The 24,959-nt window shown below is 37.9% G+C and overlaps 1 pseudogene; it reads left to right on the forward strand.

Moving 5' to 3' along the window:
• The first annotated feature begins 170 nt into the window (after window positions 1-170).
• LOC115634647 lies at window positions 171-24,402 on the forward strand (annotated as a pseudogene).
• Window positions 24,403-24,959: the final 557 nt, after the last annotated feature.

Below are 24,959 nucleotides of genomic sequence, written 5' to 3' on the forward strand. Positions count from 1 at the left end.
GGACTTACTATATGGCGCACATAGTTTATTTATCTATACGAGTTCCATCGCCCCACGCAACGCAATATGGTCGCAAAGATCATAATTTATACGTATTTATGTGTGCTATACATATTGAATTGTAGTTCATATACTGCAGTTACCCATTTTAAAAGGTATTTATGATGATTATGATATTAAATTATGGGAGTTGAAATTATATTTTTTATTTAGAAATTATGCAAAATGATTTTGAAATAATAGTAATTGGTAGATTAGTTATATTGGCTGCTATAACTAAAAGAGCTCAAATTCCATTTTCTTCCTGATTGCCTGCTGCGATAGCTGCTCCAACTCCTGTATCTGCTTTGGTCCATTCTTCTACTTTAGTAACGGCTGGGATTTATTTATTAATTCGGCTTAATATTTTATTAAGAAATTCATTTTTATGTCAGTTATTGTTGTTATTATCAGGATTAACCATATTTATGGCTGGGTTAGGGGCTAATTTTGAATTTGATTTAAAGGAAATTATTGCTTTATCAACTTTAAGACAGTTAGGGTTAATAATAAGTATTTTATCAATAGGATTTTATAAGTTAGCTTTTTTTCATTTATTAACCCACGCTTTGTTTAAGGCATTATTATTTATATGTGCTGGGGCTATTATTCATAATATAAATAATTCTCAAGATATACGTATAATAGGAGGGTTAAGAATTCATATACCTTTAACTTCTGCGTGTCTTAATGTTTCTAATTTAGCTTTATGTGGTATACCTTTTTTAGCTGGGTTTTATTCAAAAGATACAATTTTAGAAATTGTTATAATTAATAATATTAATTTGTTTTCTTTCTTTTTATATAGTTTTTTCTACTGGGTTGACAGTATGTTATTCTTTTCGGTTAGTATTTTATACAATAAGAGGGGATTTAAATTGCGGTAGATTGAATATATTAAATGATGAAGGTTGAATTATATTACGGGGGATATTATGTATATGTTTAGTAATTTCGGGTTTTTCGAATATTATTTTAAGGGGGTCAATCCACCTGTGGTATCGAAAAAAAAACAAGTTATTGACAGAAGTTGGTTTATGCACGACAATGAAAACAATGTTTGCATTAATTTAATAAATTCTTTACAAGCTAAACAATTTCATTGCAGCAAAAACAGGACAGACCTCATTTGGGGCTCCCATTGGATCATTTTGCCGCAAACCTGTTAAGGTCGATTAAATTCCAAAAGTATTTAATTGAAATTAATACGCCATTAACATACATATAAAGAGAAATCTGAAAATGTTCCTAATACCTACATGCCATTAAAATAAGTGTTTTTTTTTAAATCGGTTACTAAAATTAAAATTGGACTTAGGACCAAATTACTGTCCTTGTATTAGTTGCCTCACAACTTCGGGATAAATGGCAATTTGTACACCTTGTCCCCAAAGGGCAAAAGGGTCTACCAGAAGGGGCGTGGCAGCCATTTTTGACGAGCCGATATAACTGTGCTCATCTGTATGAACGCTAGAATATCGAAAGGTATAAAAGCTAGAAGTCTTTGAAAGGCTTTCGTGATTTTTGGGGTACAGGGGGCTTTAGAGTTGATCCCGCTTGACTCTAGCATTGCATTCTTGTCTTAAAATTAACTTGTTTTTTGATTATAAATTGCGTGATATTCGCCTGAGTGATTCATTTAGTTGCATGTAGGAATGCTTTATATAAAATAAAATTGATGGATTTCTAAAGTTTATCGTTTATTTATTTGTTTATTTACTACATGTTTGAATGTATGAACTGATATATATAGTATGAGTCCTTTTAATCAATACTAATTCAATATTGTGTTGGGATGAAAGAAGTAAGGGAAGAATATTACCAAACACTTGTTTTCTGATTGCTTGTATGCTTCTACACTTTTTAAGAAAATGGTCGACAGCACACTTGTCAGTTGTACCTACTTGTAGTAATTTGTATAACTCCCGTAGAATGATTTGAAAAACCAAAAAAAAAAAAAGAAGTAAGTTTACAAATTGGTTGCTATTGTAAGTCAAACGAATCAATTTTGCAGTGTACATTTATCAATATTTATTAAAGGTTAGAGTAGCGGACAGAAAACTTGCAGCAGGGAAAGTAAACGCAGTTGTTTAAAGAATAAAAGATCAATACAATCCTACTTTGCAAATATTCAATTAACATCAGACATTAAGTGATAATTACAATTAGGTCTAAATAAAGAACAACTGACGACATATTATTTGTAAAATATATTATTAATTTGCCATATTTTACAAGTAGTCTTTGAAAAGTAACTCGAAATGAGATTAAGTCTAGTATTCTGTAAATTTGACATTTTGACATTCCTGTCGGGCTTTATTCGTCATATTCAGTAAAGCATATAAAACATGTTTGGTATTACAATTCGCGCTTCAAAATTGAAGAAAGCAATGCATATTTTCAAAGCTTGCTATATTTTCTGTAAAATGATAAAACTCCGTAGGAGCTTTTTGATTCGGATACAGCTCCCCTTTTTCTTCTTTTTGCTGCCGATTATGGGTAAGCACAAATGCAGGCTACTCCCTTCATTAAAGAGTAATACACTGTAATCATTATTAACAGTTTGAGGCCAACAAATAAAGAAAGCTGCAAATAAATCGTACGTATAGTGTATATATGCAGTTTATTTTCGTTTTCAGTTGCTATTAAACTTTGTGTCCACCGGGTATTGCAGAAAGAACGGGCTTTGCTTTGCTAAATTGTTGAATTCATTGGAGGTCTAAAAATAGACCTTTTTTTGTTTTTTGTCTGTATGCAGATGGAAAGGTGTAAAAGCTTGGAAGCTGTGCAAAATGCTTATAAAAAAGCGCTATTTTATATGCAAATTTGCACATTTTTTATTTTAGCTTTTAACAAAAATTCTTTTATTTTGTGTTACATACTCTTTTAATATTTATTTCAATGCAGTTAAGTTGTCTAAAGATGCTGTTGCATACTTTTGAGCGGCCGGAATTTGTACTTACAGCTTATACCTATGTTATTTAACATGACACTGTTGTGTAACAAATTTATGTTAAAAGCAGAGATTTTCTTACTTGATTTCCATCTTGTCTCAATTCTGAAGGTTCATGTAGACATGCACATATGTACTTGTATATTAGTTGATGAAACTGTCTATAACTTGGTTTAGAAAATTGCACTTGTGGTAAACATCGAACAAATTTGTTTAAGTATCTCACAACAGATGGGAAATAAAGCAATAAAAAGGAACGAGTACAAACAAAAGTTTTTTGTTGTATACTTGAAATGAAGTTCATGAACGCAGCGCGTGTGAAAACTTTTGACTTTGCAGCCAGATGCCGTAGGCAGCCATTTAATTAAAAACTTCAACACCAAAGTGCTGTCTGTTCTGACAGATTACTTGGAGCATGCGCGGATCTGAAGGCAACAGCGACCTAAAATGATTTTATTCCGCGTAAAGGCATGCATATACTTATATTCTGCAGCGTATAGCGTACATGGCTAATGCAAGGACATTTCCAGAGCTCCTTAGTTTTTTAGTTAGAGTGGTCTATTAATGGTATAGAGTTAAGTGTTCATTTACGCTCGCCTCTTGCCTGTAGGTTTTCTTATTGAATAGTTGAAGATAGCTTTCATTTCCAAAAGCTTGTATAGTCGTTTCACCTCAAAGCTTCCAAGTATATGCAACAGTCACAGATAAAAGCTTTTAAGCTCTTAATAGTAAGTTTGGCAACCATTTAGGGTTACAAGGCAATTCTATGGGCGCGCAAGTTCGAATGGCTATAACTGCCAACAATGATAAATCAATAACAGCCATAACAGAGCCGCAACAGCTCTTTGAATTTGAACAACAAAAACAACAACAGCAACAGCTAAATGTGTCCAACATCAAAAAGTTAATGCCGACTCATTTTTGAAGCATTCGATTAACAGGAATTAACATGTATCGTTAAAGTTAATTCAATATTGACAGTGCTGACTGGGCATATCCGGTCGGTTGGACGCTTGGGCGGTTGGCCGCTTCGTCGAGTTGGCAAGTGACCAAGCCGGCATTAGGTCGGTTTAATGTATGTAATCGATTTCACACTACTTTTTAATAACTACAACACATTTATTGTTGTTTGCACGCAGCAAGAAAAGGCAAACAATAGCAGGCATGAGCCAGAGCTTGGATTGGATTTGCTTTTGAGTTGGACAAATTGACTTGGCCACACATAATTAGGCACTTTGCTGCAGTTGACAACGGGCCCTAAACTGGTCGGTGTAGTGAATGAATGGACATGGGCATGGGCATAAAAAGTATCTCAGTATCTCACGCTGTTAGCGGACAAAAGGTTTTTATTGTGCGTAGACAACTCACTGACAACGCGACTGGGGCCCAACATCAACAGCAACACCATCTCCATCGCCTTCGCCTTCGCCATCGCCATCGTCGGTGTCTGCTTTGTCGCACTCGCTCGCATATTTGTTATTTATTTTGTGGTTATAATACTTATACTTGGGTTTTTATTGTATTTACGAAAAAATATTGGCGTCCATTCAGCACTACAAAGCACACGGAGTTTTTACACTTTTGGGCTTTTTTGTGTATCGGTTCGTTCAGATGATAAATTAGCTTTGCACGTAAATTCGAAAAGAAAATCTGTATGTGAAAATATAGATACATACTGTATATGTACATATGTATGTATGTGTTTTCGGTGGAGGGTTTGGGAGCGATACTCGCAGGCGAGTAATTGTGTAAATATCTTGTGTCGTTGCATGACAATAAGCCAACTCGACCCGTACCCGTCCATACCCACGACAATGAATGCCACATTATTATTTTGTACTTTGTTAGTGTCACAGCCGTCGTCGTCGTCGTCGTCGTCGTCATCTTGAACGTTCCGAAACGATGTGATAATTCAATGTCGCGCTGCCAACGCACGATTATGCCAGATATACAGGCTAAAGATACAATATCTTTTTATATTTATAAGCAGAATACTTATTGTAATTTCGCTCTGCGCTCAGTTTCTGATCTTTGTAGGTGATGACCGCAGTTTTAACATACCTAAAGAATTTTAATTACGTTGTATGACTGCGGCCATGTATCTCATGATGTACGAGTACGAGATACAGATGTATCTCATGTATCTCGACAATGGCATCAGCATAACAAAGCACAAATTGCTGTAAACTTTGCTGCTGCTGCCCTGCTCTTTATTTCTCACTCGCTTATGCCATTTAATAGGCGTACACAAGAAAGCGCACAATGAGCGCCTAAATAGTGTCAATGATTAATTACTTTTGTGATTATGTGGAAATTTAATAGATTTTTTATTGCGCTCGCCTGCAGGCTAAATTGAAATTCTATAAAGGTACACACCACATACATACATACATACATACATGCATACTCGTATCTGTACGGGAGATGGGAGTCAAGTATTCAAGCTCTCGCTCTGTTTTTCCTTTTTGGCTGTCAATGCTGCAGCATCATTATTACCATCAGTTATTTGTCAGTTTTTGTTGCTACTGCTACGGCTCCTGCTATGACACCCGGGAAAAGGGCCACATCATTGTTACAAATTCAAATTCAAATTGAAATTCACACGCGTCACGCTTGCCACCAAGAGCAGCGGCAGCAATGCCAGGAGTAAAGCAACTGTCATTTGATTTTCGGGGCGTTTCAGAATGCTTGGTCTGTTGCCAACTTGTTAGCATATTTGTTTGTCGCCCAACACACTCACACTCACACTCTCACACCCAGCCATAATCACACTCCCCTCATCAATTACGTGATGGGCATGTTATACTTAGCACACAAATACATACAAACTATTAAATGTAATGCCACCACAAATCCCTAATCCGACCACAAAGTGCCCAGACCGGCATAGCCCGACGGAAACCCAAGGAAAGTCAATGCCAAGTCGCTGCGAGTCCGCTGCTGTCCTTACACTCGTACTCGTAACAAGGAAATACCAATCTGTTGAAATCCACACAAAGTCAAAGAAAATACATATTGAAAGGGGAAATTCAAGTGGAAATTACTCAATTACATGGCACGGGCGAGAAAGAAAAAATGTAGACGATACCAAATACTTCAATGTTCTCGGACTTACTAGCCCGAGTGGATGCGGAAAGGGAATTTCATGTGCACTTTTAAGTGTCCTTATTGATAATTCAGTTGCATGATGTGATAGCCAAAGCTCCTGCCAGCCAACGAGAAGCACGGAATGCCCTCCCCATATGGTCAAACCGGCCAAGCAAACCGAACAAGCCAACCAGCAGACTTAGGGGATCATATGAAGCCTCACAAGGCATTCAATGTGCGCGATAATTACACTGCATAGCTCGCAATGTAATGTGGGGGGCGAACAGGGGTGACTAGCATTCCACTCAGTATATAAAACAGGACAATTATGTAACCTGAGACCGAACAAGAAAAGTCGCAAGTGTCTGAGAATGCCTCGAAATTAATAACTCGCCCCAAACAAAACATATTTATTACAAATAAAGAGACAGCGACAGAGACAGAACAAACAAACAAACAAACGAACAGATAAACAGTTGGGAAACAACAGAAGCAAAAGCAAAGCCAAAAGACGTTGAAAGAAAGCGTTTAGGCATTTAATAGGCTTAACTAAGGAACTTACTGGCCGCAGTCTGATTGTGGCCTGCGGCAGGCCTTGGGGTATTAGAGGTATTGACATGCTCGTCTCTCTTGTCTATTATTATCGTCAGTCATTGTCAGAAAACGGTGAATGCCTTTGGTAGAACTGACACTATTGGATAAACCAGACGGTTAATATCTGCTTTTATTTGTTATAATCAAGCTTTGATCACATCAATCGATTCCAAAGCACGCAATCGGAGCGTGTTTTATAATCGCACTGCGCCAATTAACACAGTTTTCAATCAGAAGACATTCATGTCTATATACTACCAGTATATAACTAATCATAACTATAGACTTGCAAATTGTTAAATCATTTAAGCAAATTGATTGGATTAGATACACTCCAAGAAAATATGGGAAAAGGTAATTGAAGAGTTTCTTAAAGAATTTAAGTAAAAACTAATTCGAAGGCGCCTGAAATAAAAAAAAAAATTTCATTTCAATTATGTTATTTCACTTAACTTAACTTACTTTTGTTAATTATTTTGGTTCCATCCGATGTATTCTGAAGGAATATAAGGATGAAAAGTCTATAAGCGATTGAGTCAACAATATGAACGACAAATTCAAGAATAAGGAATGCTATAAATACAAGCTTAGGCTACAGGATGCGGGTTCTATCGAAACGAGAACATAAAACAGCCATAAAACGGCATTAGTGGTTGTAAAAAGTGGAAAGAGAGATCTAATGCAAGAATGCATTTCATCGATGCTTATGTATATGCTGTTTTATATTTCAGTTCGAAGGACATATTACATAACTCATAAAAGAAAGATATCAAAATAATGCCAAACAATTATAATCAATATATTAGGAAAGCTTAGACAGACACTAAAATATTTAAACAATTATATATAATTGTTATTATACATAAATTATATGTGGGTATACATATGTACACGTATACATGTATTACTAGCATTTGGACACAATCCTCTATTTTATTTCATGTACTTATTACATGCGAGAAACAACGCGCCTGTCCAGTTTACGTTGAGCAGAGTGGAATTGTGAGCAAGCCTCTGATTGGTGCTTTTTATTTGTTGGCATGCAGCAGCGTTACTGTTGATTTGATAACAATAATGGAAAAGTATCTAACAGATACATGAAGCATGTTGACGACTGGTGTTCAATACGTAGGCACTATTTGGCGATGAGTTAATGCTGTCTTGTCCTATCAGCATCACTTTATGCGCAACACACACACACACACAGACACACACTCTCTGTTCAGATATACATATGTATGTTTATTTGTATCTGCAGCCGCAAATGTATCTGCAAGTAACCCTCGCCGCTAGCTACATAGCTAACGTTCGTTGTTTCGATTCCAACATTTCCATTTCAATTTTATGCGCACGCTCTCGCTCATTCGCCTGCGCTCTGGCTCTCTCCCTCGCACGCTCATGTTAATGCGTTGCCTTGCTCGCTCTTCGATTATTTTATCTGTCCGCTACGTCCGTGGCAACCAATCACATTGCCGTTTCATTGCCAGGTGGGTTATTGGCGTTTCATATCAAAACCCAAATTGTAATTTCCACAATCCACAGCTCCGTGTGTATTTGTAGCATCATATATGTAAGCTGCACATATGTGCAGTATGTGGGAAATGGAATGAAAACATGAGCGGGCATACCACACCTCAATATTAGCGAGGCGTGCTTATACAGTTACAGTGCATTCGTATCCCAATTGGACAAAATAATTGTGTGAGCCAATTCTAAGTAAGTGCTTAAATTAATTAAGTTCTGTAAAACTAATATTAGTGAGCTGTTCAAAGATAAACCACATGCAGAAGAAATTCACGATTCATTCAAATTAGAAGTAAAAGCTTCAACGTACATTGAAAAATACGATTTAAAAAAACATATACATATTTCAAGATTCAAAGTTGTTGAAAATAATTGAATTGATATTGGATGAAAATAAATATACCGCAAACTGGAAACATAAAATAACAAACATAAATAAAATTACAAAAGGCATTATTTAAGTAATAATACCTTTTATTATAATAGCTCTTTCAACTAATTACATTCCTTTCATTTAAAACTCCAAGTACATAATCGCCGAAAGTGCAAATATATTTAAAAAGAAGAAAATTACTTAATAAACAATTTTTAGGTTATTTTATGCATATTGCTGGAATTTTTTAAGCAGATTAAGTCTTTATAAATTATTATTTAATTTATACTAAAAGAAATACGGTCTGCGTAGTGGAAATTTCAAAATCGAAATCTGCTTGAATGTACTTAAATCAAGTCCAATCAAGATTGATGAATCTTAAAAGATGAAAAATGCATATAACAAAAAAATTAAGTGAAAAAGGTATGATATCTAAGCGGTTTTTTTTTGTTGTTGTTTTTTGTTACTGTACTGTAATTCAATACGAATTAGGCTTAGCTTGCGTGTAGTGGGCTTTACTGGAGTATGCCAAGGTGTGTAATTTATAGATATACATATTTCACTGCTAATTATTTAAAAACAATATCAATATGTGGGGACAAAAATAGTTACATTAAATGGATGTAAAGAACTAAATAAAAACGAAATTTGTAATATTTGTGATATAAGCTTTTAGTGTGAACAGATAAGCTGTCGATTTAAAAGCCTTTAAACAAAAACCAGAATAAATTCGCCTTAAATACTAAGCGTTTTAAAGACGATAATTTGGCGTTTTAAATTGCCTTCTAAAGACACAAAATACAAAATACATAGATGTTGCATTTTATAGCCACAGCACCTGATGCTTGTGGCCAGCTGGGTCTGAGCGCAAAATTCGTTTTACGATGTTTTAATTGAGTTAACTAATTAAAAGCACAGTCGGGGGCTGCCCAACAATCCCGCCCACACCGGACTGTGAGAATTTTCACAGCTTCGGTGAGCATAAAAATTGTGCGCGGAAATTGTGATTAGACTGAGTCAGCACTTGGTATCTTCAAACACTTAAATACAGGCCCAACTCTTCGTCTACGATGTTGAGCCAAGCTGCTTTACTCTTGGACTATAACTTTGGACGGCATATCACCGCCCTTTTTCCTTTGACAGTTTAACAAGTCGGCCTAAGTATTATGCACAGACTGGGCCGCTTAATAATTTCACGCAGTGTTAATTAATTGTTTAACAATCGAACAATCGTCAATCGAACCTGCCGCAGGCAAGCGTGGGAAAACGGAAATGTTAGCTTTGCGTCAACCAGGTCGCCTCAATTTTTACAAGAAATTCACACCTGTGTGGCAAACAAGCAAATTGATTTCCACTTCAATTGGTCAAATAAACTAGCCAGTCTGTGGCCGAGCGCAGCAAATTCAATTAGTAATAAACAAGACTTTGATATGCGCCCGGGGCGCTCCTCACTGGAGTCTGCAGTGGGTCCAGCAGCAGGGCACCGGTTCCACACATGCGTGTGACTATAAAATTTATTAAAGCCCGGGGGCAGCCGCACTATGATTGGAAATGGGCAGCCAGAATCCGCAACCCACGTGCAGGCAACTATTGCACCAACTGCCACCTACTGTCGGGCGCTTACCTACCATACTCGTACTCTATAATAAAGCAATTCAGGGAAATCATTACGAATCTGTACGAGTAGGCATGTGAGTGCCATGCGTGGCGAGAGGAAGGATCAAGGGAGGCCCCGGAGACGGCAAGCTATTTGAAGTGTGCATATTAAATACAAACGCAGAAAATCACAACTGATGGGCAACAAGCTGTAAAGTTGTTGCTAAAGATGAAAAACAACAGCAACAACTGCAGCAATAAAACAAAATGAAAACTAAAAAGAGAAAATGCTGATATAAAAAAAGGGCAGCCCTGTGAGGACGCCAAGTCTGCAGGGGCCACAACAGAGCGTAAAGAGATCAAAATGAAAACATTTGTGGAGCAGCAAAGGGAATGCCAGTACAAGTGAAAATGGTAACGTCTACTTCTACGACACTATGATACCCTTTATAATCACCGTTTTTGAGTGCCTGATAATCGCCAACTCCTGAAAACTCATTATTCCACTTATAAACCTGGACATAACTTCCTCTCGGGCATTAAGTATTACACTACAGTTCCAAAACACATGCTCTTAATCGTGCTAGTATTCAGAACATTTAAATATAATTATATATTTTTAAGTGTAAAGAAATTTACAGACTTTCAAAGAACATAAAAATGGCACTAATTCCCTTCAAAAATACCCGACCTAACAACGCAAATAGAAATAGGAAATTTTTAAAAATTATTACATACACCGTTCCTGCCGATTCCAAAAAACTCCAATACCTTACTTATAGCGAGAAACGACAATCTTTGAAATAAGTTCACATAATAATCGCCGTGCTTCCCAAAAACTGATGTTAGATGGAACTGTGCTCGCCATCTGTGAGAACGATTCTTCCCTTCCAGCTCATTGTTTTGAGATGAAGTGAAGGACCCATGACCCGCAAATTAGAATATGTATTGTTTTAGGTTTTGGTTCACAAACTCTAAATGTCAATGATCAGTTTATCCAAATCTAAATGTTCAGCTTTAAATTTAAATTTAAATTTCCCATTTCTCTTTTGAGTTTATAAACAAACGTGAGTTGGATTTTTTAAACTAGAAACAAAGTCAAACTAAAAAAAAAAACATTAAAAATGTTCTGTAACTACATAGTCGTATCAAATTGAAATACGTGTAGTATGTATAAGAGTTTGAAAATATTTTAGATATAGCTAACATTTTTCTTAACCAAATTATTTGATAATAATAAATTATTATTAATAATTTATATTTTTGTTCTATATTTTCTTTAATAATTTTTATCATTTAATTATAATTATCATTGTACTTTATAAAATAAATAATTATTTATTTTCTTTGGGAGGACACTGGTAGGCAACGATACAAGTACAAGTATATTTTACGAGTATACACTGTTTTGGGGGGAAAGAATAATGCCCTGTGATGGAAGGGTGTGTGAGGCCATGGAATACAGGCGACGTAGATGATAGAGGCGGAGAAGGACGAGTTCTGCATCGTCGTCTGCGTCGCGTTGTTGGCGACTCGGCCGCTGATGCTGGCAGTGTGTAAATCATTGAGGGCGTATAACGTTGCTTTTGCTCTTCATTTGTTGTATTTTATGCGTACATCTTCGCAGAAAACTCATAAAATTATTAAAAATCGTTTAAGTATTTCGGCATCTTTCATCGCCGCTACAGCGGAAGCAAATGAAAATGCAGCCAACCAGCCAGCCAGCCAGAGAGCCAGCCAACGAGCCAAACAAGCACTCAGATACAAAGCAAAGCGCACCAGACTCGGCTACAACATTGTTTTTAATAATAAGTAATTTCATTGCCGGCTAAATAACCACCAGCACCACAAACACCACCAAGAAAAGCAACAACTCCCCCTGCTATGTGTCAGTGCGGGTGTCAAGTGATCGATGCATCTATGAGGTGGCAGGTCAATAGTAAAACCTAAATGGGCTGCCCAGTGTAAGAGTATTAAGCTTAAAATATGTTAAATATTATTGATGTTGTTATAAATTGATTTTCATCTTTCACTACATCAGTAGCTTGCGCTACGCATATTTGTAAAGGCATATACATTTACCACAAACATAGCAACCGCTCAAAAACTAGCTGTCATATTATTCTCCCTACATTTTAATGAACCAAACATATTTTCTTATAATATATATTAATAGTTAGGAAGATGTATGATAAAGCTAACAACAAGCCAATAAGGGATTACGACTTTTTTTACTCAATGTCTTCAAAAGTTTCTCAAAATTTAATTCTTAATTTCTCCCCTTTTTTAAGTTTATAGTCCAGCCTCAGTAGCTGGCAGTAGCTACTGTAGTCCCAGAAGACCCTAAAGTTTTCTTTTCATTGAATCGGACGATTTAAAATATTAATGTAATTTGGTTAGAATATTTATATTTGAGCTTTCTTAGCTTATAAGGCTTTCTTATATATTACTATACATATTGTATATTGTATGACCTATATCGAGGTTACCTTTGTCGTTATAAAATTAAATACAATTTTCTTTATTTCTCTACATAGCAGACCAAAAAAGAGTTAACCTTTGATTGATTTGGTTATGTTTCACAATGTTGGAAAAATCTCCCTCTATAGAGAAGTACAATTATTTGATCTGCATGGCATGTCCAAACCTTTACTTGTCAGTTACTTCGAGGTGGCATGGCCTTAGAAATAAAATACTTGTATAACAATATCGATTGGAATTTGAAAATGAAATTACAGTTCTCAATATACTTCTGTGTACTTTTAACTTCTGTAATTTATTTCTGTTTTTAAATTTTATTTTTATTTCCTCATGTTAAATCGCCGACCTCTCGAATAGCGCACATAACTGCCATCGAAGTCTGCGCTCCTTTACATAATTAGTTAGTGTGAGTGAGCTCGGAAATTTAATGATTTTATAAATGTGGTAAAATTAATGACATTATGCTTTCAGGGCATATGTCAGCTAGACATCGAAAGAGTTTCAATCAGCTCACGAACTACAGTTTGAGAACTTTGTGTTTAAATCAATTATGTATTTAAATCAACGCAAGATGGAATGTGGGCTATATATGTACCTATATACATACAAGTATGTTGTTATGTACATATATACTTGTATAATGGGTATTTAGCTGACGGTATCAAAATTGCTATTAAGTGGTTACAGATCAGGCGAGGAGGTGAGGAGGTGAGGAGGTCTGGTCGAGCGTATCTTTGCGATCTTTGTGGCTGCTACAGAGCTTAACATTTGAGCCTCTGGACAGGCGCAAAAATACAATATCCGTGTATTGAGTTAAGCTACAAACATACTTGTACATAAATAAATGTGTGTGTATGCATAAACACGCTCGTACGTTTTAATATTTAGTGTTAATATGTTGACGGATTTCTGGTCATAAACACTTTTTGTGTGGAACGGTCCACGTCGTCTCTGTCGCTGTTGTTGTTGTTGCTGCTGCTGTTGTTGTTGTTGTTGTTGTGCTGTGGTCGTCACAGCAGTCGTCAACACCGCCTTCGTTGCCGCTGCCCCGCAAACTGTTGCCGTCCACATTACGGCAACTCAGCTATAATTTTCTTTAATGATGAAAGTTTGGTTGGCCTGCACACACACACACACACACGCACGCACAGATACATATAGGCACACATGCATAGGTGTGTATATACATATGCATCGGCTGGAGTTCATTAACATAACAAACATTGTGGTGTGTTGAGCCTGGCTGGTTTGGCGAGTCGGGCAAGTCGAGAGCTCTGACTAGCTGGCTAGGCGTTTGCTGCATCGTAGGGAGGTGGAGCTACGCATTATAACAATAGTACGAAACCTATTAACAGCAACGATTTTTACTATAGCTGTCGTCGTCGTCATCGCCATCGCCATCGCCATCGTCGTCGTCGTCGTCTGGTCGAGCCTCTAGCCTGCCCCTGATGCTGATGCTGCTGGAGCTGGTGCTGGAGCTGGAGCTGGAGCTGAAGTTGAAGCTGCTGCCTGATTCGCTGCGCATCGGTGCATTTCATATTTTGCAAACGGCACGCACATGAAATGACATAAATTATGTGGCAATCAATTATCGACCTGATGATCACGAACACGTCGACGACGTCGACGACGGCAGCAGCAGCAGCAGCATCAGCAGCAGTAATGACGATCGCCATTGCAATAATGAAGATGATGGACACAAACACACACACATACATACATACATACAAGTATATGTATATGTATATGTATAGTACAAACGAGCACTTTGCCCACAGAGCATAATGTTCGGGCAAAGGGGCGTTTAGATCTCTAGACCTACTTGCAATCGATCAGCGTTGCGGAAAAACTATGAGCTATTTGGTGTTTGGCATCAACTCTCACCGGACAGTCCCGCCACTAAGACAACTCTCGGCCAAACTCAACTCAACTGAAGTCGGGCCAGCTCGTCTGTATAGCTCTATCCATTACAAAACCTGTAACCCTCTTTTCCTCCCTGCATATACAAACAGCTATTCACATTACATTGTAACTAAATGTGTGTGTGTGTGTGTGTGTGTGTGAGGAGTGACGTTGCTCTGTAGGCTGCATTTTTAAGCATAAAAGCATAAAAACGGCATATACATCATCCATATTCATAGCGCAATATGATTTTCTATATGACAAAAAAACTGCAGCAGCAGCCGTCAATGCAAGTGCTGTATGGTATGTGAAGCGGGCCGGGCTTCTCAGTCTACAGTTTTAGAGGCACAGTGGTATGCGAGTCATGTTTTCGAATAAATAAAATATATTAGCATTACTACTACATACAAGTAACTACTAGTTTCGAACATTCTCAGTACGAAGAGCACTACAAGGAGGAAAACATATGATTGGAAATTTTGCATAGCAATTAAAATAACAATGTAATACATTTATTGGGGAACTAATAATAAACAATTTCCATAAGAGAAGAGACGCACAACTTCCTGATAAGTGGCTTTAATTCTCTCCGTACTTATTGGGTAGGCTGATTGTGAGAAATAGTTGGAAGAATCTCCTAAAACTTGATAATTGGTCTGGAATGATTGAGTTGATAGTTTAATGAGGAGGAGTAAAAAGCGACTTCATTTTCCAATTGAATAAGTCCAAGCTCAAGATACTCTCTTATCATAGTTTTAAGATTCTGAAGGACAATTCTAGCCTGAAATATTTTTCAATCATAATCAGACCAGTTTCAGCAAGCAACTTATGCCGTCAGCTGTTTACCTCTTAGATAAGAAATGTATTGCCGAAGGCGAGATTACTAGGATAATGGAATAAAATTGTGCTCAAGAGCCGGGTTGTCATTGTTGCTTCCAATCCCCCACTTGAAATGATGCTTTTGAATACATTTCCATACGATCTTGTCTCACTATGCATTTAATTCGGTGCATAGATATTTGTAATTTGTATTTGTTCACCTCTTGGTTGAGTTATTTTTCCGTCCGTCACCTTTTCTGTTTCTAACTTGTTTTCTGGTCTGGCTCTATCAACAAGTTCGATGCAAAAAGTTATTCAAAGTACATTTACGTCTATTATTTATAGCCGTCGAGAAGACGACGTTTATTATAATTCGCATTTTTGAACTTTTTGTTTTTGGCCCCAAAGCGAGCGGTTAACATCTACTGTGGCTGTCTACTGCGTCTCCTCGTACGTGCAGTTACGGCCATTTTGCTGCAACTTTTTAATATATGGTCGTAAACTTAATACGCCCCGTTGACCATAAACACATACGAGTATAGTATCAATGGAGTGAGAAGCCTATAAAAATAAATAGATAGACTATGGTAGTTGCTGGCATTATTGCAATTAATTGTTGAAAATTGATTAAGTGGTTGCGGCTAACGCAGGAGGTCAAAGGCCATCAACGTGCGACTTGACAAGTTAATTTGTGTACGACTATCTACGAGTATATACTTGTACGTAGTAGATGCGATATTGGAAGAACACTAAACTTTGGCATTGCGCAAAACAGAGGCTGTTCGAACTTATAAAAATAAACATGAGCATGGGTATGAGTGTGAGTGTGAGTGCGAGTGCGAGAGTGGGTTGTTGGCTGTTTGTTTTTAATATCAAAAGGCATGGCGCATTTTGATAAATAGAAAATTGCCCAAGATTTCCGCCTTGCGCTCTATTTTAATTTTAAAACATTGTAGCGATTTATAAAAGTCACCAAAATTAAATGTTCAGCGTCGAATGGACAGCAGCAACTGTGGAACTGTTTGATGTTATGCTATCTACAGGGGATTTGATTTCAGCATACTCGTACTAAGAACAACATCGACATATCTTGAGATTTTGATATGACCATTTGTACTGGAGGCAGGTCTATGTAAGCGTGTTGGCTTGTTATTTCTCCACCCCCACCACCCCGTTCTGTAAAGAGAATAAAGCGCAGCACACGCCATTTCCTGTTTCATTAGGCATTCGTATGTGTTTAGTGCTGAGCATAGAAATATCTTAATATACGAGTATATATGTACGTATGTATGCTTAGATATACATACATACATACACGCATTATTTGCAAGGCATGTGACGGGAGCTTAGCGCCGTGTTAGCCACACAAAATGTCAGCCACACATCAGATTAATTAATCAGCGTGTCGCTGTCGTCAATCTTATTTTCTCGGCATCAGCATCACCATCAGCATTAGCATTTAGTTTTGAATTTGAATTCTGTTACGGCAATCATTTGGCCGTAGTCGGAAGCCCATCACCACACAAAGCTGATTTTCCGCGTCTAATTTATTTATTTATTTTCGTATTATTGTTGCGCCTCCATTTCTCATGGCAATGGACGTCAACAGCTGGACATGTTATGTCGCCTTTTGGCCTGGCCCCCTTCGCATTTGATTCAATCACACATTTATATCAACTTGCCCGCCTAGCATTCTGTTGTCTGCTCCGTCTCCGTCTCCCTCTCTGTCCCTGTCCCCGTCCCTGTCTCTGGCATTCTACCGATTCGCGTGTCACACACTCAACCCAGCAATACAACAGGTCGTATACGTATTATCATTTCAATCGGTTGCACCCTCAACAGGCAGACGCCCAGGGGTAACTGCTACCTCTCAAGCCGATAACGCTGACGACGCCAATTCCGATTCCGAAGCCACAGCTGAAGCCGCACAAGTGCAGCCCAGCCCTGTCGAGCCCTGTCAAGCCCTGTCCAGCCCAGTCCAGCCCCGGGACAAACCGTCGGTATTATATTTATATTGTTGTCTTTTGAATTGTGTATAAACAGACGATAAATAAAGCAGCGGGCGCAAGAGCATTAAAGACTGCAAACAGAAGCAGAACTAAGTGGGAAAAGTAAAATAAGGCACGACGCAAATTCAATGTCATTATTGATGTCATTCATATTGTATTTGTATTTTTATGGTTTTATACTATAGTTGGTATTTATGATGCGGTTGCTTGTGTGTGGTCATGTACACAATCGTTGGTAAGTAGGAACGAGGAATGTGTCGCAATGTGTGGACACTCAGATACTTGGCGGTTATGCTGACATAATGAAATTATGACAGTTTAGAGCGCATGCATGTCAATGAAAAAATATTCAAATATCCTCCATCCATTCCTCATTTATTGGCAAAATGAATGAACGTACTTTGTTCAGTCAAACCTCTCTCTCTCTCTCTCTATCTCTATACAAACCCCTTTCTATAGGACTGTGTATTCATTATCTTTGTAGCTTAAATAACAGTCAGGATGAAATCCTTAGCCGCGCTCAACTCCCGTCAATAAACGTTGGATATTAACAATCTAGGGCTTATTTTCCGACTTGTATTTACTTGCTATAATATAGGGCAAATGTTTTTTAAATAAGTGTCTGTAAGGCCTTAGTCTATGAACAATTCTGATCTAACTTAGCTCAGAATCGGAAGATAGCTGTACATTTTAACAACAAATTAAATGAATAATAAAAAGGATAAGCAAAGGCAAAAGCTAAAAGTTTTCTCACTTTTAAGTCGTGAGTCCAAATAAGATTTTTTTCGACTGCCTTTCAAGAGTTTAGTTCCGTATTCCACAAGAGGTGGGCGTGATGTTCGTTGGCTTTTGAGGTTAAATCGTTTTCATCTTATTCCCTTTTGAGGTTAAATCGTTTTCATCTTATTCCCTTGGCTCAACGCTCTCCAATACTGTGCAACAACGCACCTGAGGGTTGAGAACAACCTAACCATTTTAGGATACCACAAATCAATTAGAATACCATAGCAGGCAAAGGAAATTCCAGGACATTTGGGGGTCATTTGTCAGTTAATGTTGAAAAATTACTGAATGAACAACTGCCTTCAGAAGAAAAGGAAAGTTTCTGAAAATGTAGGGGCATAATCCCCAAGATTTAAAACGCATTGTACAATGTACACTTTTAATAAAACTCGTATCTTCACCTGAACGTGTAGATCACTATGACTTCTATGTTTGTTTCCAGTAATATTAAGCATTGGATAGGATGTTCAGAGGTATGTAGATGTTGCTGAGAAAGGGAGGAGAGCCTAAAAGCACCGTGGGCCCCGTATTTAGGCTCTATCCGTAACTTAATACTCAATTGTTACAGCGGCACAAATATTTTGTTTTGGTAATACCTGGTAATTGACCTATCTTCTGGAAAGCAAGTTATTTACATAATAATTGCCCGAAACAGGTGCTGACACAGTTTTAAGTACAAGTAGTGTCCCGATATGGTCTTCTGTTAAGACTGCTAAACGTATTTGCATCGGGGTTCCTAAAATTATCCGCCAAATTAAAGAAAGCTTGTAAATCTGCGTAGAGTCCAGATTAATTTTACTAAATAAGGTTTTTCGTAGTACTGTCAACCGATCAATTGAAATTGAATTCTGCGAAAAGGCTCTAAACAAATTCATTTTGTTATCCGCAACTAAGCACTATGCCCGACCCATTTTAGCTTTTGTGGAAGCTCATAACGTTTATTCCAAGTATGTTCGCCCAATAGAAAGAAAGTTAAGGAATAAAAAACAAAAGGAAGAAATCATCATAAAATAAGAGAATGTTTTAGTCAATTAGAAACTAATATTAACATTAATTCCAAGTATGTTCGTCCAATAGAAATAACTTTTAAGCAATAAAAAACAAAAGAAAGAAATCATCATAAAATAAGAGAATGTTTTAGTCAATTAGAAACTAATATTAACATTAATTCCAAGTATGTTCGTCCAATAGAAATAACTTTTAAGCAATAAAAAACAAGAGAAATAAATCATCATAAAATAAGAGAATGTTTTAGTCAATTAGAAACTAATATTAACATTAATATAGTACTAGCAGAAGAAAATAAGCTATCCAGTGGAGTCCTTCTACAACTATGTTTCCCCCCAAATTCGTTAAATTATGTTTTACGGTGAGAATCGCTTGAAGTTTCTTGAAGTTTATGTCCGAATTGGACAAAAAGTTCTAACACATTCATAATCAAATTAATTTTGTTTCTCTGCCCTCCCAGGGTAAGTATTTCGTCTGAGTTCCCTTTCAGATCACTTCAATCAAAATTTTTATGTCAGAGATTAACGATTAAAGTCATTAGCAGTTAAGATTGAGATCACTCATACGCTTGATGTGTCGTTCCAGCAACCGCACAGGCACAGGCCCAGGCACAGGCCCAGGCACACAATGGCTCGAGCTGGAGCTGAAGCTGAAGCTGGAGTTGGATCTACAGCTTGTTCTTTTATCGCTTTTGGCATTTTAATGTTGGACCTGGGCCCCGCTCTTCGCTTGTGGTTGCTTTATTGTTTTGACTCGCAGTCGGGCTCTGCCGCTGATGTTGAGGCCGATGCCGATGCTGATGCTGGGTCGAGGAATCAAGTCGCGTAAGGATGTATCGGCGTTGAACTGACGCGCTCTTGATATGCGCATATTAAGAGTGAAGTTATAAAACATTAGCGCATATTAATCATTTTTGATGTTTTATACGAAAATCCATTTATATGTTTCTTCATTTGCAGCGAGCGCTTTTTGATTTGAAATGTGGGACCACAAATGGCCCTCCAGCGAAATTCAATTAAAGGCTTGCTGTAACATTCCTGGAAGAGTGGTGCGTGTCTCTGCCTCGTCTGCCACATCCACCATGTCCACCAAGTCAAGTCTGCCGTTGAGTGTAACAAGCTCCGAAACGGGCCTCTAGAGTCTAGCGATGCGCCGTCAACTAGTCTGCCACTGATGGGCGCATCGTGCGCCCGTTCCGGGCACTGCAGGCGTTTTATTTTATTTTTTTTCCTGTCGTGAACGTGGGGAGAGAACTGTCAAAATATTGACAGCAGCATCCGTTATGCTTTTTGCCCAAATTGATATTCTATTTTTGGCGAGTATGCTCGAATTCATTAAAAAGCATAAAAAATATTTCGGTAAAAGAATCCGAACAACAAAAGTAAAGCTAAATAAACATATGGATGGTTAATGATTGTAGCCCCATAATGGCCCTGTTCTGTCTGGCTGGCTAGCTGGCTAGCTGGCTGGCTGACTAGCTGTCTTCGGGGCTGCTCGATATGTTGTAATCTTGTGTAAACTTCTGACAGTTAGGTCCAGAATAGCTGCATCAACTAATTTCTTGTGAATGAATTTGCCGATCGCTTCTAACTGTCTTTCCACTACAAAAATTTGAATATTGAAAAGCTCGTTTCCAGTTTTCCGCAGGGAACTCATCTTGGAACAATTATTAATGAAACGTAAAGCTTTTAGAGCCGCAAGCCACACGCTAGAGTGTGTGAAGCACTCAACTGGCCAGTGGTCAGTGAAATACCATAAATTATCGTAAGTATATATAAGTATCTATTTTTGAGTTCATTCATACACGATGTAGATGACGATGACGACGACGACGACGTCGGCGACGATCTTCTCAATTAATCTATCTATAGTCATTGCATCTGGCTCAGGGCTATGGCCGCCTAACAGGTAGAGATTGTTAGCTAAACGAATTCGAACCCGCTTTCTCACACGTTCGACTTGGACACGGCTCGGAGATTTGTCCATCCGCCAGCTCTGTCATATTTGTCTGATCTGCCGTTGTGCGGCCGGAATTGACAAATTGCATTCATCGAATTAATGATAGGCTAAATGGTGTTTTATTAATTGACCCGCCGGAGCAGGGCAGACACGGTACACCGGGCTCAGAGGTGCGCGTGCGCCGTCGCGTTGAAATTGTAAATAGCTAGAAAATTACATGTAATTAAATTCGCATTTTTTATCGAGACAGGAAAGGGTGAGGGATTATGGGTCTCAGAGGGACTTATGTTTGTTTACACGATTAACAAGACACAATAAAGGTTGCAGCACGTACTATACGTGTATATATTGCTTTGACAGAACTGTAAAGTTTCAGTTATTTGTGTAAGATCTAGTATTTTGAACTCTTTACTTAATAGTACCCCAATATTATACGGCAGAAATAATGAGGACGTTGACGCGAAGGCCACGATTGTTGCCATACTATTTTGGATATACAAGTATACTTGTACATATATTATATGTATTTATTTGTACATTTTGTGTTTAAAATGCATTTCCACACTTGAGTTAAAAGTTACAAAGCGGAATTTTATTTGGAAGGAATCAATTATGAAGTAATAATTTCCAATCTGGCACATATAACAGTCATTAACTATACAAAGTTCCCACTAAATCCAAAAACCAAGAACCGAAAACCGGTAGAAAATTACATTTATACAAAAAAGTATTGCGTTTAGTAACATTTGTTCATTATATCTTCGTATTATTTATTGAGACTCACAATGCGCTTACCAATGCTTAGGAACGAACCCTCGTTTGGAGAAATATGTGGATACGATAGGACATTTCAAATAAATTAAGAATTGATATTTAAATTTTAGAGAAGAGCGTGGGCTAATAAGCGTCGATGTACACCAACATATACTCGTACAACGTATAGATAGACTATAGATAATTATATGTATATATGTAAATTATGTGTGCAAAGTTTGGTTTAGGTAGAATTTGAAATGTGGACGCTATGGGCGAAATTCTGTAGCGGGGGAAATTGAAAAAAAAAAAATAAACTCGTCCTTTCTCGGACCTAGGACAATCTGGATGCCAACTTTGGTTATTCTAGCTTTTATAGTTTCTGAGATCCTCGCGTTCATCCAGACGGACGGACGGACAGACGGACGGACGGACGGACATGTCTAGATCGATTTCTCTCGTCATGCTGATTCAGAATATATATACTTTATAGGGCCGGAGATGCTTCCTTCTGCATGTTACATACTTTGCACAAACCTAATATACCCTTTTTACCTTACGGGTACAGGGTATAAAAACTGCAATATTATGGTTATCAGTATTGCAAACTAGGGAGAGGCAAAAACTGTGTGAGAGACATGCAAACTCTCTTTCTCTCTCTCTCTCTCTCTCTCTCTCTCTCTCTCGGCTGCTTCCTTTGAGACTAAAAAGTTGCTATAGGCAAGATCTTTTTAGATTTCAAAAAATATCTCTGTTCGTATCGGGTTTTCGATATTTTCCCAGGGGTTCACTCTGCTGCCCAAATCGTTATTTATTTGTTTATTCAAAATCGTTTTCATCGCCTTTAGCCCAATTCCCTCTGGATGCAATGCCAACGCTTTTCCAATCTTCAAAGCAGTCTTAAAAATCCTTTTTTGGAATGGGCTTCAGAAACTTCTTTGATTCGGCATAAATTTTCTCAGTCTAAATTAGGCAAATAAGGTAGTTGTGTAACGATATGTTTCTTGTTTTTGGTGAATGGGAGGATGAGTGTTTGGGAATCAAACGAGATTCGACTTTTACGAGGCACAAAAGTTATCTTGAATTTGTGTTGACAAATTCATTAGAAGTGCCAATAACACCAACAATGCATTTAGCTGTCAGTCTTCGATTTTGGAGCAGCAACTCTTTGATTTTCCTAGCTTGTTGGGCATCCGTTGATGGTCTTGGCTGTCTTCACAAATCACAAGACCACCTCAAATGAAAGTACTGACAATTTAACGCTGGCAACATAAAAATAAAGATTTGTCCCTATCGAAACACCCGCTCGATTTAAGGGTCATATTTCCGGATCGTATTTATAAACAATATAATGCATTACTTGTGCGGCATATGACATCAATTGAGTCAGTTTTGCTGTGGATATCTTTTTTCCGAGTTTCTATGTAAACGCCCCAAATCGATGTACTATATACGTGTAATTTCCAAATCACTTAATACACATCGACTAATGAGGCCTAAAAGCCCCTAACGGATGTGTGGACAATAACGACATTTATGCGTTTCGTTGAGTATGTCTTGTATGTATAAATGTATTTGTCGGTGTATTGTGTTTTTATTTTCGTATTTATTTATTTTAAAGTTGTTACGTGTATGGGTTTCGTTTCGGCTAAATTCAAACTGCAGGAAATGAGCGTGTTGACAAATAAAACATGTACATATAGTATGTATGTACTTGTTTACCATATCTATGAATTAAGCACAAAAAGCGCACAAGAAAACAAATTTCACCTGAGCTTTTGACAAATTTTTATTTTTCGTATTTTGTTTTTGTGTTTGGCATTTGAAATGCGGCGATCGTATGGCGTCGAAAATCAAATAGCTATGGCCCAAATGAAAGTTAACTGAGGCAGAGGTACTACATACATACTTGTACATAGGAAAAAATCGAAAAACAATAAACGGCAACAACAAACGGCAATTGTTATACTACATTGCTTATGTAAATGTATTTTGGCGGTGTGCGAGACGTACTTAAGATACTCGCACACACACGCAATTTTTACATTTGTTTTTAATACAGACACACACACACACACAAAATTACACACATTGGTAGGCAGACAGCCAGTCAAAACTGTCTGTGGCATCACTCTTGTTTTTTTGGCTTCTTTTCTTCTTTTTTTTTGTTTTTTTGTTTTGTTTGTTGGTGTGCGTGCGAAAATGCCGTTCTATTTATTGAGTTTTGATAAATGCGTTTCGTTTGAAGCCTCACCGATATGCCGCCGCCCCACTGGATCAGGCTAACGTTGCTGCCGCCGCTGCCGCCGCTGCCACCTCCCTCGCCACCGCCACCCAACACTCATTTGCGCCACGAATTTGACGTCGTCTCATTAGTCACATTTAAAATTGTATTTAATTACTTTCTCACTTCATCATCAGTCAAGACTGTGGGTCGCTGTCGCTGCGTCGGCGTCGGCGGTGTCGGTGGCAGCGGTGGCGTCGTTGGCGTTTTCAGCGCACGCCTCGTTATTGGCGCATAGGGGGTGGCTGGCTGTTGGGTAGGTAGGGGTGGCGTTTGGCATTAAGAGCGCGCGCCTGCGCTCCCTAAAAACGCCAAAGCACTTGCTTCTGCTTGTTTGTTTTCCCAAACAGGGCGGCGAAAATTGATATGCTCTGCTTCTGGCAACGGATATGCTCTGCTTCTGCAACGTCGCTGCTTTCATCAATTTCAAATTAGGGAAAATCGAAAACAGAAATTATTTAGTAGAAGCGTGGGGGCATGCCGATGTGATGGGGGCGCTAGCGTTCTATCTATCTATCTATGTATCTTTACCTAGCGCACGGTCATTACAAGTGTAATTTATCTTGCAAATCATTAATCAAGTCCCAGAGCTGCTGCAAAAACGATGAAAATTGTGCTGTTTTTTTTTTTGCTCTCTTGTTTATTGCTTTGGAAAAATGTGTGTACATAGTTATGCACATTATATGAAATTAATATCAGATGACTGTTTACTATTTGCCAAATGCCGTCGCCGATTCGTCAACGCCCCATTACTGGCTAGATGCTCACAACTCTCAAAATGAAAAGGGCGTATTT

The sequence above is a fragment of the Scaptodrosophila lebanonensis genome, unplaced genomic scaffold (genome assembly GCF_003285725.1).
Source record: "Scaptodrosophila lebanonensis strain 11010-0011.00,11010-0021.00 unplaced genomic scaffold, SlebRS2 tig00000001-arrow-pilon, whole genome shotgun sequence".
NCBI lineage: Eukaryota > Metazoa > Arthropoda > Insecta > Diptera > Drosophilidae > Scaptodrosophila > Scaptodrosophila lebanonensis.